We start from the raw sequence: 24,813 nt of genomic DNA on the forward strand, positions 1-24,813 counted from the left end.
CCGTTTTATCGATAAGAAATCTGGGTTCCAAAATGGTTAAGAAACTTGATCAAGATCGCACAGTTAGAAAGTGGCAGAGCACACTTTCAAACCAAGGCTACCTGGCTCCAGAGTCTGGGCACTTGACAACTACATTTTATATTCACTGATTTCTCAGCCAGAGATTGCAATCATCTTGGAGAGAGCTGAATGTAAGCTCCATGCAGGCTGTGTTTCATCACTGCTATATCCTCCATCACTAGAATAAAGTAACTGCTTAATAAATACTGTATATGTTGCATGAATGAGTGGATGGATTATTTGAGTCCCAGCTATGTTTAAGGTAAAATGCTTGGTAACTAATTAAACAAAAATGAACCAAATGTAAATGAATGAATATATACTTAGTTGCTTTCTCTGGGCACTTAACATATATCCCTCTATAAAATAACTACCATTAAAATTGACATACAGGTATTCTTACCACTAGATGAGCAAAATCTCCCAGTTTGCCTCTCTGTCAAGTCTCAAAGTTGGCATCTATCTAGTACATTTAAGTTCTATGCCTCTTTTTTTGGCCAAATGAGAGAGAATTCGTCACTAGGTTGAAACAATGTTCCTACCACTGTGTGCCATTCCGTTTTCCTGTTTCCTGGACATTTTGTATCACTTGAGGGGTTCTTTTTGTTTAGGCTCTGCACATCTTCTCCTCTTAACTTTTCACTGCTATCAGGATCAATTACTAAATAGTAGTAGCAGTTAGTCGGAAAAGTTTGCCTCTAGAAGCCAAATTGACATCCCCTTGATAGGAACTTTTCACCTATTCCTCATAACTAAAATTCAGTTAGATACTCAACATGTCTTGAACTATTAATCGATAAAAGCACTCAGATCAGTGTTATTATAGCTCTCACCAGTAACAGCAATGGATGTATAGCATAAAGCAAATTGTAACAGTAAATAATATAATTAAAACTTTTTAATTAATTTTAATAGTTTCAAGTACTAGAAAAGAATGTAAGTTAAAGACGTTAGCATCAAAAATAACAGAATCTTTAGTAAAAGTACTACTTAATAAGACTTGATACATATATGATTCTGTTTTTCATTAATAGATGACCTTCAGTCATACTTTAAGAATACCCTACTGAATGTTAAAGAATAGAAGAGAGTTTTGATTAGAAAAGATTTGACTTAGAGTTCTCAAACCATAAATACTCTTCAAGGTATTAGGGAGAGAAATATGAAACCAAGGAGAACAGGAGGCTTCTTCAAAGAATGATAATTCTACTGAGAGAAAGAGAGAGAGAGAGAGAGAGAGAGAGAGAGAGAGAGAGAGAGAGAGAGAGAGAGAGAGAGAGAAGGGGAGGAAAGAGGGAGAGCGCGCATGCGCGTGTGTTGAATCCTTATTTTAAATTTAAAAAAAAGTCTACGGCCATGCTACCCTGAACAAGCCTGATCCCGTCTGATCTCAGAAGCTAAGCAGGGTTGGGCCTGGTTAGTACTTGGATGAGAGACCACTTAGGAAGACCAGGTGCTACAGGCATAAAAAGTTTAAAAAAAAAAAAAAAAAAAAGGGTTTGTAAGCTGACAAGGTCCTTGCAATCTGTGAGGTCAACCAAGAGTTGTCTCGCCAAAAAAAGTTAAAAAAAAAGAAAACAAGAAAAAGCTGACTAAACAAACAAACAAACAAACAAACAAAAGGGTATACTGTAGAACACAATTCATACTTGCTTAAAACTATAAGATAGAACAGGACACTTGTGATTGTAACTTGCCACTTGGGACTTTAATCCTAGATTGCAGCTACCACCTATTTCTTCAATGCACCTCTGTGTCTCACACTAGCAGGCATATAGGGTTGAAAAAATTTTCCATTATGCCCTTAGAAGTTCTTGGGTCAACGTGTTTGACAATTGCTGTGTGGTACCCTTATTCTCTAATTGTTGTGTGGGTGCAAAGTCAACCATTCCTGATAAGGTGAGACTTTTGATCCTTGGTGAAAATGTGCAAAGGTCATAGACCATTTGAACAGAACTTCGGATCCATTTGAGATATTCAGATCAACTCAGACCATCTCTAAAGAACAGAAATGAATCACTGACAGATAGGTGGACTAAAGTTAAGAGATAGTTAAAAAAATTTGCCACACATAGTCACATCATGACTTTTTCCCTGTTAAATAAAATCTGTAAAGTGTTTCTGATAGTGCCTGGACCATAGAATGTACTTTGTAAATTATTTGTGACTATATTATTCCCTGTAAATAGTCTAGAATCAGAGTTCTTATCACAGCTAAAACTCTTGAAGTAATAGATACCTTCTGATTTGTAGGCAAATTATTACCATTTCTAACCACACACATATGAATCTCTTATAAGTTCAAAACTCATTATTAATAATTTCTGTATAAAATATGTAATCATACACTTATAATAAATATAAGTAGGGTCTTTCAATAATTCAATGTAATCAACCATTTTATAAAAGGTTACTCTATAAGCATATTGTACTTTAGCAGATGTATGTTGGTTTTTACTGCCTGACAATCACTCTCCTTCTGATAATAGCACCCCAATTTCCTAGTGGGACATTATCTCTCCTCTCTTGTGTGCAATATTTGGAACTGTAGAGAAGGCTGTCTCTCCCTTTTCTAACCCAATGTTGAGGATGAAAGCCAGATCATTGAAACTCTCTCTAGGAATTTGAAACTTGAGTGGAAGGGCCAAGAGGGAAAAATGTTGGGGCTGATTCATCATAGCAAGGTTCTCTGAGAAGAAAATTTTGTAAACTCTGCTAACTGGTTCAAGTTGCTCCTTGGACTCTTGCCTTCTGGGGCTTGATTCTTCTGGTATTCTCTCAGTTCCAAGGGATACTCCATCAACTTGCAATAATTTCCTTTTTGTTTACTTTAGTTATAATTGTTTTTATTGCTCGAAATCAATAAATTCCCCTAAAACCCTAATTAAGCAATAATAATGATGATAATTAGTAATAATAATAATAATCATCATCATCATCTGATTATTTCCCCTCCTCCTTACTTTCTTCCTGCAGGATATGAAACATATAATTTGAATCTTTCAAATATGTCCATAATTATCTGGATTAAAAATAAACTATATCTAAATTCTCAAATCTCTATATGTTAAACCATAGACTCCACCCAGAATTTAGGGATTTGGTGGTAAGTAGTGTCTAACTGAACTATTAGTAATCTGTTCAGGCAAGCTCAGAGACCAGTTTGTTCCCCATATAATTATCGTGGTATTCAGTGCCATGATATTAGGATGGGATTCTGCAAAAGTCTTCTGCAAAATGTAATTTAAGTTGCCCAGTTTTATTTATTTTTTGGGGGGGAGGTTGTTTCCTTTTATCGTTTTATTTTGCTTTTACTTTTCCCTACGATTTTTATACTAAGATCATTTACAAGAATAAAAATATAACCCTTCCAATTGCTATACTATGCATCAATTTATGTTCTGCCTCAAAGTAATATAAAATTTTATATATTCATCCCTTCATTTTCAAAGAATTCCTTGACACCCCATATTCCAATGAACTGTTCTCCTGAGTATTTTTGCTCTGAGTTCCCATAATTCTCCCATTAGATCCTGAGCCAAATGTCTCCTACCTTTGGGAGAGATGCCATTTACTTTTTGGCAAGAAGTCACTGATTGATGTCTGGAATGCTATCGAATTTGTGTTTGTGAACCTTTTTCAAAAACCTTTGGATATGATCTCTGATATTTCCAGTGGTAAGCCTCAGTTTTACTTTTTCTGAACAATGGAGAAGCTGATAACAAAATTTTGGGCCAGTTTTGGTCACCATTCCTTTTCTTGAATATTCCTCAGAACATACTCTGGCACATGTTTGAATTCCCTGGTTTATTTCTGCAGTGGTTTCGTCTTTAGAGATATTACCACTAAAATGTTTAAAAAACTCTCTCTCTCTCTCTCTCTTTCTTTTTTTGTCTCAAACCTTTGTTTCCTTTGGTGTGCAAGCTGCCAACTGCCACTTTTCCTGCACTATGGACTTCTTTATCTTGGGCAGTTTTTACATTCTCTGTCTTTGAAATTTTCTTTTCAATTCAGGATTAACCTTTTTTAGTTTGATCTTTAATCTTCTCTCTTCTCTCTCTCTATTTGTAATCACTAGTTCTTAATCACTGTCTTTATTTACATTAGAAACTCTATTTCTGGGCTTCAGCTGAGGATTGAACAATTAGATCTGACACTGAGCCCAAGGGTAACTTGGCCCAAGTGCCACCTGTGCATAGGGAATAACACTGACAGGGCCAAAGAATGCTTTTCTGGCATTTTCCTAAAACATGCTTTCTGGCTGCCCTGGAGGCCAACAGGCTTTCATAATTTGACTGTCAGCGCTAGTGCTTACTATGATTATTGCCAGGTTTTAGCCCATAGCAACCAGTCAATGAAAGTCAAGGTAGCCTTAAAAAAACAAACAAACAAACAAACAACAACAACAACAACAACAAAAACCCTCTTATGTTGACAAGATATATTGCTATGTGTTTGTTCCTGGCTCTGAAGATGAGACTTCCTTCTTTTCACATACCAAGTAGAGCAATTGACCCAGTGGATTCTTCTTGATATCTCTCTGTCCTTCAAAACCATACCCGACCCAGCACCAAATTCTGACAATTTTGCCTCCTAAATATTTCTTAGATGAGTCGATGTCTCTCCATTTCCCTAGGTTATACTTCTATCACCTCTTGTACAGACTGTTACATTGCTTTTTAAACGGTCCACCTGCCACTCACTTTCAATCCTTTCAATTCTTTCATAACACAGTGGACCAGTGGTTCTCAATAGGTGTGTTCCCCAGACTGAAAGGATTAGCACCAGCATCACCCTGGATCTTGTTAGAAATGTTTCTTTTATGACATATAATTCTCTGGAGCCATTTTTCATTTCAAATCACCAATACTTCCTCCATGCTCTTATTCTGGAAACCAGTGGCCAGGAACACTGGGTTCAGAATATTACAAGTTTTAGATAATTTTTCCACTGCCCTCAAGAAAGTCTAGAGAGGTGAATCAGAATAGGGAGGAGCCTAGCTTTGTTTTATTATTAGGGTGTTCCTAAAGCAAGTCAAAGAAAATCAAAGATAATTGACATGTTTGCAATTGCTAATCCAAGGCCTCTCTGGTAGTTGTATTCTTTCTAGGCACACCTGCTTTTAGGTGACTTACGTATGTGCTGCTTTGTTGAGTCAGCTTTAAAAATTAACTAACTTCAAAGAGCCAGGTTGCCCCAAAACAAGAAACATAGGGAAAAGAACTAATTTAAATAAAATTTCAGTTATATTCCAGAGTGTGTCCACACAATGCCATCAGTTAATGTTTTTAAAGGAGTTACATGTATTTATTTTAAACATTACTTAAAACAAGAATTCTGACGGTGAAAAAAAAAAAAATGACGTAGATGATAGAGGCTCTGTTCACCCTTCTGGTGACCAAATCAAAGTTGTGATGGAAACAAGGAGCAGCAGCAAGTAAAACTCGCCTTGGATCTAGAGGAACAAGCCATACAACTAGGGAAAAGTCCCAGAAAACACCTTGCAATAGCAGAAGGTAGGATGGGGCAAGGACGTGGGGCTGGCTGGTCCCCAGCGGCTGAGTGAGACGAGGCTGCAGCAGTGGCAGAAGCCTCTTAAAGGGGCCGTGTTCAGGAGTAGATTTTTCGCTGTAACGGACCTGCTCGCTCTGAGCACCAGTGCCGATTCTGCTGTGTGCAGAGAGCACCAGGGAGTTACAGAGAGACATTGTTGGAGTGAGGGTCAAAGCGAGACTCGCTCTGTACAAAAGTGCCGGCGGTATCCATTGTTCCCTGTTGAGCCCTCCCCTCTCCCAGTGTAGGGACACAGCACCGCCATAGCCCTGAGGTCATCAAACTGGATGACAGAGGTTGCTCCGCCCAGAGGATTTCGTGAAAACCCACCTCACCAACTCAAGGTGCCACCTAAGCCACATCCAGGTGTATCCTCAGTGAATCAGGTGCTCCTTGCTGAGACTTATACTGGAGGCAGCCTCGGTTTCTGGTGTGACCTTTTGAGGCAACTATAAGCACAGCATCAGTAGATTGTTTGCTGAATCTTAACAGGTGGCCCTGGAAGGGTAGAGGCTTGGGCTAAGTTTAGCCTGCAGATGAACCCCTCTCAGGACTGTGCCACTGGACACCTACTTCACAAATCCACACTAATAAGACCAGAAGACTTAGGAGCTTTGCTTAGTACATAGAAACATACACTGAAAGGCAGCCAAAATGAGAAGACAAAGAAGTAGAAACCATATGACAGAACAGAGATTCAGATATAATGGAGTCAAGTAATCTAACAGATGCAGAGTTCAAAACGCTGGTTATAAAGATGCTCAATGAACTTTTGGGAAATGTAGATAAATTCAAAGAGAACTTCTACAAAGAGATAAGAAACATAAAAATGGAAATGGAAATTATAAAAGGAAACCAGTCTGAAATGAAGAACACATTATCTGTGATGAGAAGTATATTAAATGAAATAAACAAAGGAATAAACAAAGTGAATAAAGAAGAGGATCACATGCCCTATCTAAAGGACAGGAAAGCCAATCAGGACACTCAATCAGAATGGCAAGAAAAAAGATGCCAAGACTATAAAAATAATTTAAGGAACATGTGGGACACTATTAAGGCTCCAAATATTTTTCTGATGGGAGTAACTGAAGAAAACCAAGATGTTGAACAGTTGTTTGAAGAAATAATGATGGAAAACTTCCTGAATCTGGTGAAGGAAATGGACATAAAACCCCAGGAAGCTCAGAGAATTCCAAAAATTAGGGATCCAAAGAGGCCCACACCAAGACACATCATAATTAAAACACCAAAGATTAAATACGAAGAAAGAATATTAAAAGCAGCAAGAGAAAAAACAAATAATTACATACAAAGGAACACCCATAAGACTGGCAGATGATTTCTCAAAAGAAACTATTCAGGACAGAAGGGCCTGGCAAAAAATATTTGACAGCATGAAGACCCAGGATATACAACCAAGAATAATTTATCCAGCAAAGCTATCATTTAGAATTGAAGGACAGATAAAGAACTTCCCAGACAAAAATAAGCCAGTATTACAGGAAATGTTGGCAAGACTTCTTTAAGAAGAAAAACCATGTATCAAAAACAAGAGTAAAGAATGGTAATAACTACATTCCTACCAATAAGTACCTTAGATGGAAAAGAATTCAGTGCTCCAATCTAAAGATAGAGTGACTGAAAGGATAGAATACAAGACCCCTACATATGAAAAGGAAGGGGATAGAAAAAGATATTGCTTTGATGGACCTAGAAGGTGTTTAAGTTAGACAGAGAAAGATAAACACTTATGATTTCACTTATATATGGAATCTAAGGAATAAAAAAAACGAACTAATCAAAAACAGACTCACAAATATAGTGAACAATTTGGTGACAGACAGAGGAGAGGGGAATTTGCCTCTCCTCTGGGAGAATTTGGTCTGGGAGAATGGGGTGAAGGGCTAAAGAAGTACGAATTAGTAGCTGATGGATAGTCATGGGGATAGGGAGCACAGCATAGGAATGCAGTTAGCTAGGTGCAGGGTCAGGGGAGTGAGGGTGCGTTTTATGAAATATATAGATGTCTAACCAATGTACTATATACTTGAACTAAATTTTAAAAATTAATAAAAAAATAATCAATGCAAAAATAAAAAAAGAAAACCCGGAAGAATTCCTTCTTTATAAATTTTATATTCCAAATTTCCTGAATCTCATCAGACTACCGTATAAAGTCATATACTTTTAATGACCACATTATGAGTTTGAACTTCTCTTCTTCAAGGTGTCCTTCGGTTGTTTCTGTAAAAGATGGTGGGAGTTTTATATGGACCCCAGACCTATCTGGCAGTAGCAGTCTCCATTCACTCTTTGTCTTCTTCATCCTTTGTCTACCACTAGTCTGAGAATCCCTTTGATGCAGCCTCACTTCTGCTCCTACCCAGCGAATGTGTGGGCCTAGAATCCCAAATCCAGCTGAGACACTCCCATCCCTCATCTCTCCCAGAACATTTCTTTAATTTCCGAGGTCTGTCTGCTAACAGTAAAGGCTTCAATCCTTTTTAAGGGCAAGGGAGTGAATTCGCAGGAAATAATCTGCTCTATCTTCTTTAGCTCTTTTCTATACCTTTTTTCTCAACATGAAGTTCTTGCTCTTTCAGTAACAAATACATAAATAAAAATAAAAAAAGAAATAAAACAGCATCATGCATATCAAAAGATGTTAACAGGTACAACGAAGAAGGCTGCAGGAAGAAAACAGAGACTATCTATCTATAGCGGTAAACACTATATTAGATGGGGCATTGCCATGACAACAGTTTCTGGATCAGACCAAATTTTGCAGGCTGATCATCTTTTGAACTCAAGTGAAACTAATTAGCATCAGTTTTACTAGGATTAAATAAAAACACATCACTGTAGTTAATGAGGAGCTTCTGAAACTTTAAGTTAAATCTATAATAAGAGAATAGGCCAGTAAGAACTAAAATAGAAAGGATGAGCCACAAGGAAGTCAATAGCCTAAGAGACAATATGATAAAAGTGTGACTAAAGAGACTACAGAAAAGAAACAAGTTTAATTAGCTTGCAACTGAATAATCTGAAAATGAACTGATTAACATACTTAACAGAAGATATTAGAAGAAAAGTGGAAAGGGGGAATTGAGAAGTAAAAAATCGAAGAATGAGAGTAAAAACATCCCAGAAGTAAAAAACCCTTAATCTTAGAGATATGAATACTCTAGTCCATGGATTGGAGGACTTCTATTGTATTAATTAATCTGGCCCTACTGGCATCTTTCTTGATAACCTGAATGACCCATCCTCAAGGGTCATCTAACATTCTCATTCTGATTTCACTTCTAATAAATAATCTTTGAAATATTTAGTTTATCAAGTAGTTGAATACTCAAAAGAAAGTGCCTATTTGGTGACTATGATAGAGAAAATGGAGGCCATCAAAAGAGACTAGAGCAAAAGAGAACATGCTTGTTTACTTCCCTCCCACCACAGTGGAAAAATGACTGTCTTCCTATCAAAGGCTGATCCCCCGCATAATTCTGGAATCTAAATGAATAAAGTGACCTCATTCCATTTATTCTCCCTGTGTTTTTCTATATCTTCAATTTCTATGTCTCTAATTGTTGCTTTCTATTAGAATTTAAATATAATCAGTTCTCTTATCTTCTATTAACCTTCCCAAATATTGCTCCCCTCTGTTCTCCCTCTCTCTGCAAATAGCCATATTATCCATCTATCTTTCCAAGCTTCCATCTGGAAATCATTATTTATTCCCTCTACTCCCTTAACTCAACATCTAGTCAATCACTGCATTTAGTCAATGAAAATGCTGTAGCATTTATTAAATCTCACTCCCTCTTTCCTTTTATCATCAGTCACTTCATTGTTTAGGCTTGTATCACCTATTTCTTGGATTCCTATAATGAATTGTTATAACTGGTATTGGTCTTGCTTTTCTCCACTTCATAGTAAACACCATGACTTGAGTGGTCTCTTTTTTTCTTTCATTTTTTTATCTTTCAGAAAAGTTTTACTGTAAAAGTAATGTTGGGGAGGAAGGCATTAAAGCAGCTAGTCTGTGACCCCTCCTGATTACCAGGAATATGCTTCTGGGGAGTGGGAGGGCAGAAAGTAGGTGACCTGGTCTTATAAACATAATAACTTGACCACAGACCAACAGACTAATAATATCTGCCAGAAGAGAGAATTCTTATCCATGAAATACTTTGAAGAACATGTTTTTGGTTTAGGATGGCTGATTGTAAACAAACCTAGTTTGGGTGGTTTTATGCGGCCTGGTTCCCTAGAGAATGTCACATAAGCCACACAACTCTCTTAAGCATAAAATAGAAATGTTTTATAACTTAAATGCTCCCCACTATGTGAGGCGACATAGGGGCTTTTATAATTCTGGGCCAGACACTATGTATAATGAATAAAGGAGGACTTATGGAGACAAGTAGGATGTAGCAGACTGCTCCCTGACTCTTGACTGATTGAATTATTAAAATATTGATAAAGTGATACTGGCATAATCTCCAATTGAAGTGAGTCTCATATGACAATTTCTGATTAACTCCTCAGGATTGATGTAGAAAAAGGGGAAAATTAGATGAAAGAGTTTGAACAGTTTCAAGGCTATATATCCTTTTAAAAAAGTTAAGAACTCATCTTTTCTTAAAAAAGGAAAGAACTCTTTTTATAAGAATCTAGACAAACTGAGTATTATATTTTAAGTTATATGGCTTCTTGTGAATTTGATAAAAAATATATAATTTGAGTTTTTGCTTTATTTACTTTATTTGATAACTAGTAAAGAAAGTTTGTACTTGTTGGCTATTCATATTTATTTGTATATGGACTGCCTATTTGTCTATTTTCTAAATTGCTTTTACTATTTAATTTACTAAATTGAAGAAATTTTTTTATCAGATTATACTTATTAATGATAATTTCTCTTCGATATGTTTATTTCAAAGTTTTTTTATAAATTGTCTTTTGATTTTGTTTTAGCATTTTGAGTGTTCAAAAGTATATATCTTTTCCCCCCATTGTTTCCCTATGTGTTTATACTCAGAAAGCATTTCACAACTAACAATCAGTCAAATCAATATACTATTCTAGGGTTTAATTGTAATTGGTTTTATATTAGACTTTCAAATTCTTTAAAATTATTTTCATATTTTTATAAAGAACAACTTAATATATTTTTAAATATGTAGCCAATTCATCCTAGCAATATTTATTTCATAATCTTTCCTTCGTACATAGTTTTATGATACTTTATATATCACACAATTTTGGGTGTATGTATGAGTTTATTTCAAGGATATCTATTCTATCCCATTGATCTAGCTGTTGATTATAGTGTTATAACATGTTTTAAATTGTTTATATTAATTTTTCCGTCATAATTGTTTTCTTCGATTATATATAACCTATTATTTCAGATAACATTATAATTATTTTTATCAAGCCAATATTGAAAAGAAAATAATCAGGTTAATATTTTGAAGAAATATTTCATGTCTATTAAAATTATTTGAAAATAATGACATACCAAAAGTATTTGTTCTCAATGAAAACATACTACATTGTTCTTTTAAATTTGTTCATATTCCAAAGTAAAGGTTGGTGATGTCTTATGTATAGAATATTTATTTTTTTCTGAGGCATTTCATGTTTTTGTTGTCCTTGCTGCTGTTTTGTAGAGTATCTTTTTTCCTCCTCATAACTTCTGATTATTTCTAAAATAGAGCAAAACTGATGCTTTTGCATTTTTATATTTCATTGGTATACTACAGAACTATTAATTTTAAGAATTTTGTGTTGGGTTCATTGAGTCTTTAAGATATATATGCATATCCTATGTAAGTTATATATGTTTTTTAGTTCTCAATACATAAAATACACTTTTAATGGCTTAGAATTTTTGGAATAATGTTAAATAATAAAAATGGTAGTTAGCATCTTTGGCATATTTTTATTTGTAAAATAGAGAGACTGCTTTCATGTTAAGGAAGTTGCTTACTATTCCACCTTTTAATCTATTACCGAGTCTATTTTTTCATTTATTTTCATTAGATGCTTATTCTACTAAGAATATCCTGTGGTTTTTCTCATCAGGTCTTTAATGCGTCATTTTATTATTTAAATCTTCCTTAAATTATTGAAAAAACGTTATTCTTCTGTACAAATTAGTGATTTTATTTAGGTATTTTTACATACATACTCAGAAGTGACTATGTGTTTTTTTGTTATGGGGCCCTTTTACTTAAATTTTAGTATTGAGGCTTGACTATCTACATAATGGGCTAGATGAACTAATACATACATAACACTGTTCCTAAAAAAATTTTAAGTGCAAAATAAGCGCTATCTGTTGTTATTAATACATATTTTATACATCAAGTAGTTCTATGGAGAAGGTTTTAAAGCATGAGGATTATCTTTTCTTGAGAGTTTGAAACTAATACTGATCCCACTCTTTTTTAGTTCTTTGATAACATTTCCAAGTACTTTTTTTCTATTACCTGAGTTAATTTTGATCGTTTGCATTTTTCTTGAATTGTCCATGGCATCAAGATTTTCAAATATATTATCTCGCTAAATATAATACTTAAAAAAAAAATAACAACAATGAAGCCACAACAAAACCCTCATGATTTTGTTCTTTTGTCACTTTCCTTGAGTCTAATTTTTTTTTATTTATTCATGCACCATTACCTCCTGTTCTGGACTGAATGTTTATGTCCTCCGAAAACAATTCATGTTGAAACCTTAACCATCCGCCCTGATTCCGGGCTGTATTTGGAGATGGGATTTCTAAGGAAGTAATTAAGATTAAATGAAGTTATAAGGGTGGGGTCCTAATAATAGGATTAGGATCTTTATAAGAGACATCAGAGAGGTTTTGCTCTTTCATGTGAGAAGGTTGTCATCTGCTACCCAAGGTGAGAGGTCTCACGGGACACCAACCCTGCTGACACCTTCATCTTGAACTTCTAGCCTCCAGAATTGTGAGATAATACATTTCTGCTGTTTAAGCCATACAGTCGGTAGTACTTTAATATGACAGCCCTAGCTAACTAACATACCTCCTTATCAAAGTGTTCTGCATTTCCACACCCTGATATTACAAATGTCTCTCATAGAACTTACTTTATGATATTGTTCAATAAATATTTCTACATGAATAAAATAAACAAAAAGTCATATTCTCCTTTCTGAATGAATTAACATGACATTCAATTTCTTATGTGTATATCTTAATGTGGCTTATTATCTTTAGGTGCACTAAAAAAATCTTTTTTACCGATCGTGGAAAGCAGAGAAACACATCCTTAATGTCTTCCTTTAGGTGCCTGAGCCCAGTGGGTTGTCTCCAATGTCATCTACTTGTCTCTTTCTAATTTTAAAAGTATCTAGACATAGTAGATAAAAGGGTAACAACTGCTTCCCTCATTATGGGTTCATCTATGACTCAAACTTGTTTTTACTTTTATACTATGTGAAATAAGTGCTAGATCGTGTTCTCAAAAAAATGTAAAAAAATAAAATAAAATAAAATTCTCTGACTTCTGGACTATGTAGGACACATGGCACATTGTTCTGTCACTGAGAACACCTGCTCTGGACCTAACGTCCCTGATTTCCTATCCAGGATCTGCCTCTGGCTTTATGCGAAATTTTCAGGCAACATCCTCAACCTCTCCATGTCTCAGTTATTCATATAAAGAATGATAAGAACACTTATGTGCTAGATTTGTGCATGTAAAATAAATTGATACATATAAATTACCCAGAATGATCTCTGGCATAGAGCAAACACTCAGTAGTTATAAACTGTAATATTTGCTACACATACATGTGCATGGCTTAACATATTTTTAATTACTGAATATGAAATTGCCACGCATAGCAGTAGCAATAATAAACTTTGTACCTCTGCTAAGGGCCAGGGTTGCAGGAGATTTTACATGGGGTAACCTAGTCACTTAACCTCCGAGCAATCTGTCACCTCTCACAGAAAGAAAGTAGTATTTTGCAGCGTGAAAGTACACTACTTGTCATTGGCCACAATACAAAAGGCAATTTGCTCTATTTTAATTTTGATTTTGTTTCATCTTTTAGAGTAATTACTGGACAATTATTTTGTCATAAGCTATATTCTCATTAGGCAAATCTGGCTCTATGAGATTAAGAAACTCATTTCTTCTGATGTGCTTTGCCCCTCCTTGACCTTCAGTTTCTGAAAACATATTTTCCAGGTGTTCTCTTTTGGAATAGTGATTTTTCATTCATTTTAATTTTCATTATTCTTGTATACTGAAATTCCATTTTTTTTCCTCACAGATGGCAAACTAACTGACCCAAAGTTTTCCATATAACAAATGCTCATTAAATATTTTTAAGTTCCTGTGTTTATGTGACAGGAATAAATAGTGTTATAAATAGTGTTATAAATAGACATTACAATGGATTCAAGTAAGCTCCCTTAAAGTACTCATAAGTTAAAAAAAAAAAAAAAGGTAAGGTAATATACAAATACCATTGAATAACATATAACATTAAAAAATTTTATCTTAAGAATTTCTTCTTCTGTGCTCCCTCCCATAGCTGCTATGCATCTCTTTCACATGCCCTTGCATTACAATGAGACATAATTAATTTGCCTGTATTCTATCCCATTTAGACCCTAAGCTCCATGGAGGCATGAACCAAACTCATTTTGACTTTCTATTCTAGCTATCTAGCAGTTTTTGGTACACAGGAAGCAATAAATATCTACTAATTGAGTAGATGAATAAAGAAATGTATGAATGAAAGTTTAAAAAAACATTCTGACCCCATTTCTTTCTTTCTCTCTTTGTTGGGATGGAGAAGGAAAAATTTTCTATGGTCAAATGCAATATGGAGTGACAATATTCAAACTCCCAATATCTGGAAATTTCAAATGCTTTAAGAGAGGTTTCTGAGTCTTGTGTTATGAAGTAAAACCCAAATCCTTTAAAAATCCCAAAGCTAGGGAAAGTGAAAAACTTTTTGGTTGTTTGTTTGTAGATGGCAACTGTGTGAAATCTAAACATAAGTAAGATCCTTAAAGCAAAAGAATATAGTATTTTTTTCACCATGTGATTTTATGAATTACTAACAGTAGAGACTGATGTGAAGCAAACATACGTATAGTTCAAAAGCCTACTCACATGCAGCAGTGAGAAGGGATATTGATGCATTTTAATTGTGTTTATTATATTAAATGATTAATATACTGAAAGGGCTAGGAGACCCTTAGGTATTATAGTTCATATTGCTTTCATTTATATTTCAGTTAAATAGTCAATCAAATGAAGAACTGAGATTCATTAGTAATTATTTCTAAAAATGATGGCATTATTCAAAGCCTAGAGTTAGAGTTCCTTAATTAATGATTGTCAGGTGGTTGACAATGGAAGTATTTGCAAGTCTTATATTGACTAAAGATGAAGAGGTTTTTGAGCATTTGTGTTGGTGATAATAGAAACTAATTAAGACCATTTTTTAGCTGAGAGGTGTTTTTGTGATCATCTAATCTGATTTAATAGCTTGAAAGAATTATGAAATAGATACTTCAGTTAAATTATTACTAATACTACACATTTAGTGACACAACAGGAACTTCCAATCATAGATTTTGGCTTCTATTCCAAACCGGAATACCAACCCCTACCCTAGAAGGGTGGGTGTAACATATAACAGAGTAATAGTCTGAAACCATGTACACATTTTCCTTTTTGAACTTTCTCAGTGCATGACCTGTATCCTAGTGGCCTGTCTATCTAATCTATCATAGAGGTGGGCTGGGTAAATTAGGATTTATTCAAGAAGAAATAAAAAGTGAAAGGAGAATATAGTTTTCAGTTTCTGACATGTAGTGCAAGATGAAAACTCAAATACCTTTATTCCTTTTTTCACATAGCAATGTCTAAGGTTGAGGGAAGCTCTCTAGGCTTTGGTCTAAGGCGGGGTGAGGTGAGATAATTAAGGGTACTCTTAAAAACAGAGGAAAGCAAGGAGGCCTCTTAAAAATCATAGAAGCCCTCAAAGTCTACTTGGCCAGTGTAGTCAAACACCTGAGATCTTAAGGTACAGCTTTCCCAGGCTGCCCTTTTTCACATACGGTATGGGTGGGATGTAGATGTGGCTGGGCAGGTTGCCTGAGGGGAATGCCATGATTCAGCTCTGCAAACCTGGAAATCTAACTGCACATAGACATTCATTTCATTTTTTTGTTATTAAAATCATTGGGATGACATTGGTTAATAAAATTAAATAGGTTTCAAGTTATTTCATCTCCTTAATGCAGGTATTTTTTTCTGATTCAATCTAGTTTTGCCCAGATAATGGCACTGTGACTCACTCGCTTTTTCCAACCCTCTCTCCCTTTACCTCTGCATGCCTGCTCCTTTAATCATTAAGCCTTAGGACATAAGATTTATCAAGCCTCAGGTCTATAATCATGAAGATAGTAAGTTTCGGTTACACTAAAGATAACATCTTAGATTAAATGTGTTTCAACTCCAGGCTCATCAAGGCAGAACAATCCCATGGGCCACGGGACCAGACTGGATGGCGCCAGGCTGATTCCGGAACCAAATACAATGATCAAAATTGATCGAGCTGGTCTTGCCCAAATAATGGCACTGTGACTCACTTGCTTTTTCCACCCTCTCTCCCTTTACTTCCGTAGGCCTGTTCCTTTAATCGTTAAGCCTTAGGACATAAGATTTATTGAGCCTCTCAGGGCTACAGTCATGAGGACAATAAGTTTTGGTCACACTAAGGATAACATCTTAGTCTTAGATGTGTTTGAGCCCCAGGACCATCCACGCAGAACGACCACACCAGCCATGGGACCAGTCAGGATGGCGCCAGGCTGATTCCAGAAACAGACACAATGATCAATTACCCCAGCCCCATCCAATCGTCCAATCAGTAGCACCCACACCCCCAACTAACTCCCTTAGTTTCCATGATTGATTTTTTTCCTATGTAATCTGTACTCCTGAGACACCTGAGAAGAGGAGGGACAGGTTGTTGAGAGCATTAGCTCACATCTATCTCTGGCACTTGCAAATGTCTAAACTAGATTTTAACTTTCTTTGCTGCAAAACCTGCATGTATCTTTTCTTTGATTCCGATGCTCACAGGCAGACGGACTCCTTTTGTTCCAGCAACACTGACTGCCTGGCCTGACACTGAGTGGCACACACAGCCAGTCCCTTGAAAGGTCATAGCACCAGAGTAACTGAGGGTAATACATGGCAGCCAGGCAGCTCCACTGAGTGTCCTTATTGGGAAGTTGCAGATCACACTTAGCCTCAAACTTAAACCAGTAGAGCAAGCCAGAAGCAGGTAGGCAAGAAGTATGGCCCTGAGACTGAAAGCTATCAGACAGGAAATGCTTCTCCTCTTTCTTTTGGGCTTTATCTGGGGTTTGGAGAAAGGAGACAGGAGAGCATATCTGAGAGAATAAAAACAATTCCAACTGTTTCAATCAGGGGTTGGTAAACTATGTTCCTGGTGGTCAAATCTAGCCATTACCTGTTTTCGTAAATAAAATTTTTACTGGAAAATAGCCACACCATTCACTAATGTATTGTCTGTGGTAGCTTTTGTGTTACAATGATAGAATTGAGTAGTTGCAAGAGAGACTGCACAACCCATAGAGGCTAAAATATTTACTATCTAGTCTTGTACAGAAAAAGTTTGCAACCCCTGATTTAAGGCATCAGGTAGAACTTAGTTTAAAACGTTGATGTGCATTTATCTATCTATCTATCTATCTATCTATCTATCTATCTATCTATCTATCTGTCTGTCTATCTATCTATTTATTTATTTATTTTTACTGATATTCGATGGCTCAGGGGGAAAGCTAGAATAGTTTTAAGCATCAAACTCTACATTATCTCTTTATTGCTAGTTAAATCTACATTAAACTAGGTGACCATGATATCTATACATAAATAACTCACTGCTAGCTACAGAGTAGGTACAATACTGATGACTGAATATATACTAATTTTCTCTGCTTCTTTCAAAGTGACCATATTTCTATATAATTCTTAGCAGACAATGTATTATTAGGGACACATTTAGTTGAGATAGGTGGGAGTGGAGCAAAGAAGAAAAAAAGACACAGTACCTTGACTTTATTCATTAGAGGCAGAGCTGAGAATAATAGCCGAGAAGGCGAAGAAGCCATGGCCTCAGAGACACACTGGTTCTTTCGTTTTGATGAGCTTCAAGATTTATCTCCTAAACTATAGCCTCAAGGAAGTTGGAGCCAAAAGGGCATTCCTTTAGCTTTAAATAGTCACTGCAATAGTCTTGACTCTTTATTGAGACATTTCTTTTTCACTCCAACTTTAAGAAGGAAGTCCTGCAATCCAGCAGCTAACTCCTAACGTTAAGATAGTCATGATTTCCATAGCAACACAATTAATTAGTCCAGGGCAATGTTTAGAGTAAGAGCCTGAAACATTTTGGAGTCAACAATACCATTGGAATAAACATTTCTCATAATTAAAAAAGAAAGAAACAAAGAAATAAAAAAGGGAAAAGAAAAAACAACACATATGAAATGACTTGCATCTAATTTCAAGGAGCTTTTGTTTGGGGTGTTTTATAGATAATTTGTCCAGGACTTCAGTCCTAGTCCACATAGAAGTCTTGGTTTTCTTTATTCACAGGTCACTTTCTATGAATTCATCTTATCTTCCCCATTTATTTCCATCTTCTTCAACCTCTTTAACCTAGTTGTACTTCCTGTGTTCACCTTATCATTTTTTTTTCTGGGTTCCAAATAAAATGTTATGGTCAAAAGGGAAAATAGAATTATAAAGTGTATGTGTATCTTGTTATTGTGGTAGTTGTCAGCCTCATTTATTTGAGGAGACTTGTGTCTGTTTCTTGACAGGAGAAAAAAACCTAGAAAATACTATCTTGTTTAACCTATGCCTCCAAATATTCAATACTTAACTAGTAGAGGATAACTGTTCTATGTCAATGGGCTTCTCCAGTGAAAAAGCCTTTTAGGTATAATTTACATCTTTTTTTTGTTGTAATTTGCAAATATTTAATTTGGTCTTGTCTCCATGTAGATGGAAAACAGTTGGTCGACCTTTTTACAGAGCTTTTTATATTCTTAAAAACAGTTAACGGTCCTCAGCTATCCTTTCTTTATTAGTAATCCAAGGTTCCTTAACATCTTTTCATAATAATGTGTGCTCTTTAAATACAAAACTGTGATTGTTAGGACATTAATTTGAATTGTTTCATGGAGTAGTGAATTATATTCAATCATAGCTCTTTTACTTCAATCTTTAATGTTTTTGTATCTTTAAGGGGGTGCAAGTAGTGGCCTGTGACTTCAAAAGCAAGTGAAAGAATTACTGGGCCATAGAATTTCATATTTCTTGTCTCAATCAGTGAGGAAAATTACTTATTTTAGAAGTCCTAATAAACATTTCTTGTGTTTCTCTTAGTTTTGAATCACATAATAAAATTCCAGATTTCTCTTTAGAAAAACTAAACAACCAACACCAAACAAATTATTAACTACTTTGTTATGCAAATGGTCTTAAAAGAAATTTTTAATGGCAACAATGTGGCATCATATTTATTTAAAAACTTTTAGATCTCATGAAACATAGAGTATTAGAGAAAACAAAAGAAAATCTGTAAGATTTTTTAAAATGTCCATAATATATGTTAATTATCATATTGTAAATATAAAAGACCAGGTGTTTCATCTTACCAAATTCATACCTTTATAAGACAGATGCAAGAATATTGTCTCTCATAAAATAGTCACCAATTTTTTCTTTTGCTTTTATTGAATAGACTTTAAATGAAGCAAGAACATAGTCAAGGAAACTACTAGTGAACATAAAGACATTGAAAAAAGACATGCTCAAGTCCTACTTCCTACCAAGAAAGAAGTAAGGTCATGTGGTTTTATGTACATTCATCAATTCATTCAGTAAATATGATTTGTAATCAACTTCATGTTGAGCACCATTCAAGTTGCTCTTGATATAGCAGGTAAAGAAGATAGACAAGTTCTTTTCTCTCATGCAGCTAATATTTTAGTGGGGGATGGCAGATAAAGAAGACAATGTCAGTTAAGGCAAGTTATTTGAAGAAAATAAAATATAGTACTAGAGAGTGACTAGTGTCTACACAAATTAGATGATAAAGGATATTTAAGGGAGACTTAAATGACAAATGGGAGCCAGCCTTCAGTAATCTGGAGAAAAAGCAATGGAAAGGAATTAAAGAAAATAGAAAAATGCCAATATGACTGAACAGACTGCTATGTGTCTCGTGGAACTATTCATGTATTACTCCCTACAAGAATGCATTTCCTATCCCTCTCCACTAGTCCAAATTCAAACCTCTCATTTCCAATAAGTTTGTAAATGGCTCTCTTATGTCCTCAGAATATACAGTTAATACTTCAAGAATGAGAATTGTGTCTCTTTATTTTATCCTGAAGAGTGATAATCCTTTTGGACAAATGATATTGACAAAATAAGAATTTTGAGGCTTGGTGAAGTTCTACCAGCATTTGACACTTGACCCTGAAATTATAGCTTACTCATTAGATTTTCTACCTCTAAAACAGGTTTTGTGGAAAGAAAAGAATGCCTCTGAGGGTAATACCAGCAGCACCTTGGTAAAAGCACCTAATAAAAGTAAATGTATGTTAAATAAGAATAAAGTATTTGAAACTGTTCACATCAAGCACATTTACAGATGTATCCCAGAAACTTTATCCTTGGTTTAATGATTTAAATCTGTTTCTTAGCTGTTGTCAGTTCTCAGTCTTAAACTTTCAATGATTGTTCTTTTTCTTTTTTTTCAGTAATAAGGTTCCTTTTTTTCTTGTCTTGACTTTTGGCAGCAATCTCTAATTGGTACTATGGTGCAGAAAACCACACTGTTCAGACTCTAATCTTCAAAAAAGGGGGCGAAAGGTTACAGGTGTTGTGTACTTAATAAGCTGAACATGTCTCAGTAACGTAGTGTTGTTTTCCAAATACAGAGACCAAATAATTGCTTAAAATTGTATTCAGATGCATACACAATCACAAACAAACATTTTCACGCACACACACACACACACACATATGTATAAATGCATATGGCATAAATGACAGTGTCTCCAAGAAAAAAGTTAAAGGAAATCTTTCATTCCGATTAGCTCAGGTTGATGATAAGAGGAAATATTTTCTACCTTTAGAATTGAAAATGAGAGTCAACCAAAAATGTTCTTAAGTATTAGAAAAAAATATTTTTGCTAGGTGTTTCAGGACAGGATCTCAGGATGGTATTTCAGGTCACTTGCCTAATTTGGGATGAATGGGGAAAAACCAAGAATGAGCATTTCTTGAATTGATGGGAGCTCTCGAATCAGGGGATTCAAAATTTTGCTTCATGGGCCCTCTTTAACCCTGCTGTTTAGAACTTTAAAATATTGCAGTTAAAAATGTCTCTTTTATTTTTACCAGGCTCTATAAAAATAATACATCTGAGACAAAGTCATCTTGAGAAGTGGAGAATGGCAACAAGAATGAGGTGTCTAGAAACACTATAAGGGGAGCTTAAAAGAATCTAGACTGCATGAGGAAGAAGATGGGCGTCTCAGACCGCTCTTATGCCCACCTTACCATGCTCTGGACCCCACCTGGCACTCTGATCTCAGCTTCTGGGAGGCGACCATCTCCAGCCAGCCCTCCACCAGCTATGGCAGTTGTGATCCAAAGGTGCCTTTCTTTGGGTCATGTGCCAAGCACCAACTGCTTTATTTTTGTGACACACTGAGTGTGGGACATTCTTGGGACCTTGCAGAGCATTCGGAAGTGCTGGGCTGTTAATATCTAAGGATCAGCCTTGTCTAAACAAGGGTGGGAACTGATTTAAAAAAAATGCTTTTGTCTTTTATCCCCCAGTCAGATGGCTCTGATATATTTTGTGAGGCTCCTCAGAATATGCCATGGGTTTGAGTGTCAGTCACCCGTTTGGTGGCCAACTTGATAATACTTTTGTATCTTTCCTTTTTCATTTGTCTTGTTTTGTGTTTGTATTTCTCAGGATCACAGGCTCCTCAAAATTTCTAGCAATCAAGTCTCAGGCCTTGCTTTCAAGACTGAAGCTAAAGAAGTGGGGATTTAGGAGAAAAAAAAAAAAGGAATAAAGGAGGAACCCAAAACAGTAGACTGTTAATTAATTTATGTTCTAAATCAAGGCTGAGTGATTAGAGAAATTGAGAGAGTTTTATAAAAACCTGGCTTTTTTTTTTGTTTTTTAAAGTTTTTACTTGACTTGTATCACTATCCCCAAATGCCCCATTCTCCAGGGTTTTAAATATGTTGTCTGTATGGAGAGCTAGGAAAATATATTTCCTTCTAATCCCAGGATAGTAGTTCTTTGTGATCATTACATACTTGATGGACTTCTATTAACTTACTACAGAAACTATGGGAAAACCATTATTTTCAATCTATAAGGCAATGATTCTACGTGACGGTAATAATATTTTCTTATTTTATTCCTATTCAAAAGTATTTACGTATGTATATGTGTGTTTATGTATGCATGCATGTATATGAAAAAAATTGTTCTATTTTAACTGGTTTTAACTGGTTGTTCTTTTTTAAAGAAAAAAAAGGACAGTTTAATTTTGATATAATGTAGTCCATGACCTTAATGTATTGATGTGGGTTGTTTTCTGTTTATGGTTAGTATAAATCCCTGCTGTTAATGTTAAATCTTATTTATAACCTATTTTAAACAGCTGCCAGAGGCAGTCTTGAGTTTCTGCTCTCACGGATTGCAATATCAATTTGACCTACTGTGCACATTTTAAACTACTTATACTCAATTCCTGTGAAACTTAGCATTTTCATGAAATTCAGGTAGAAACTCAATTTTCATGCATCATTTAACATCATTGACTTATAAATAAGAGAACGCTTAAAATGGCAAAGTGAGTTTGAGCTTCTCAAGATGCTATCTATACACATACATTTCCTTCTCTGATCAAAGTTTTCACCCTTGTTCTTTGAAATATTATATTTGTAATTTCATTAGACAGTTATGAATGAAACATCAGAATGAAAGCATTTTTCAATATCTAATTTAGCTGGAACTGCAAATGAGTCCTATTTGTTTTCAGGGTTGGTTTTATTTCATTAAGTTAGAATTACCTGTTTTCTAATTACATTGGAAATAAATAGCCTTTTCACAGGCTAATGGAAAAAAATCACTCAACTTTATTCCAAATTTATTTGGCTGATAGAAAGAAAGTAATCCCTCACTCATCTATACTGTAAGAAATTAATTTCTTTTTCTCAACACAATAAAAAGTGTTGATTTGAATTTCCCCAAACAAGTCAAAATCAAATAATTTTTAAGAGCAAAGGAGAAAAATTTGATAAACAGCATTAAAAAAGCGAGTTGAGTAGTATTTCATTATATATATATGTATACATATATACTACAACTTACTCAGCCATAAGAAAAGATGAAATATTCCCATTTCTGACAACATGGATGGACCTTGAGGATACTATGCTAAGTGAAAAAATCAGATGAAAAAGGACAAAAACCCATAAGATTTCACTCATATGTGGAATATAAAACAAAAAAGCAACAAATGAATTAACAAAACAAAAATAAACTCATAGAAAAAGACAATAGAATGGTGGTTACCAGAGGGTGTGGGAACAGGGTGAATTGAGTAAAAGGGTCAAATATATGGTAACAGAAGGAAACCAGACATTTGGTGCTGAGCATGCAATAGTGGATACAAATATTAGATTACAAATTTCAGGTAGTTTGTATAATGTTCTTAACCAATGTTAACTGAATAAAAAAAAGAACTAAAAGGGCCAATATTATTTAAAAAAGAGATTTGAACATGTAAAAAAGTTTTTAGAATCGTTCTTCAATTTGTAATCTAAAGAGAGGAATAAACAGTTTAACTTTAAAATTATTGCGTGCTATGATAATAAAGTTTCCTGAGAGATAAAAGTCTAATTCTAATCTTTAATAGAAAAAAAAAAAAACAACACACAAGCAACAACAAAACAAACCCAGTCTCTCTCTCTCTCTCTTCCCCTCTCAGCAATAATAAAAAAGAAACTATGACTTTCTAAGAATTATGATTTTGTTTCATTTATTTAACTTAGTTGGCTTTTATTGAGTTCTTACTATGTGCTTATATCTATGCTGAGTACCTTTTTTTTTTTTTTACACTATTTCACTGAATTCTCAAAAACTCTATCCTCCATGATAATGACATTATTTTATTTAATGAGGGTGAATTTAAAATGCAACTGAAACGATAAGTACAGCTTAATTTAAAGTATTTGCTACACAGTCATCAAAATTTCCATAGGCAATACTAAGTTGCACACCAGCAGATCAGTTTTTCACTACTTGGTCGATCACTATATTGGACACTGAGGAGCACTGCTCAGCTTCCTCCTTTAGGACATTGGCACACACTTTCCTAATTGCAGGGACTGTTGGCTATTGTTGACTCACAATTGAGTCCCTCCACAGCTGAGTGCCTCTTCTAAACTTGTTTCTAGATTCACTGTTTTGTCAAAGTGAGAGTACTAAGGCCTGCCCCCCTTCCCTCAATACGTGCTCTCTTTGAAGGACCATCCCATATCCAGAATTCCCTATGATCGTATGAGCCCCCTGGAGTGGCTGCACAGCAGATCCCCTTCTTCCTCTACCTAATCTTGCTTCCCTCGCTTTATTATAGGTGCTTTTGATGGACATGACCAAGGAAAGAATCAGTGAGTTGAAAGATTTGTCAACAGAAACTTCTCAAATTGAAATACAAAGGGAAACAATAATGAAAATAACCAGGACAGAACATCCAAGTACTATAAGACAATCTTAAAAAGGAATGACCTACACACATTAGACTACCACATGAAGAAGTAAGAGAAAATAGAGCAGAAGATATATTTAAAATAACAATGGTCAAGAATTTTCCAAAATTAATAATAGAAACCAAACCACAGAGTTTGGAATTTCAGTGAACACCATGTAGGATAAATAACAACAATTTTACACCTGGGCATATAATTTTTAAACTATAGAAAACCAAAGACAGAGATAAAAATCTTGAAAGAAGCCAGAGGAGGTAAAAAATACCATACCTATAAT

The 24,813-nt window shown here is 35.0% G+C and overlaps 1 protein-coding gene and 1 pseudogene across 1 annotated transcript in view; one reads left to right on the forward strand and one right to left on the reverse strand.

The window, feature by feature from the left end:
• Positions 1-24,813, reverse strand: part of FUT9 (fucosyltransferase 9) — a 157,155-nt gene that overhangs the window by 4,866 nt on the left and 127,476 nt on the right. The gene's annotated exons all lie outside the window — the stretch shown is intronic.
• On the forward strand, positions 1,407-1,525 carry LOC112474697 (annotated as a pseudogene).

This window comes from Pteropus alecto, unplaced genomic scaffold, assembly GCF_000325575.1.
Source record: "Pteropus alecto unplaced genomic scaffold, ASM32557v1 scaffold7, whole genome shotgun sequence".
Lineage (NCBI taxonomy): Eukaryota > Metazoa > Chordata > Mammalia > Chiroptera > Pteropodidae > Pteropus > Pteropus alecto.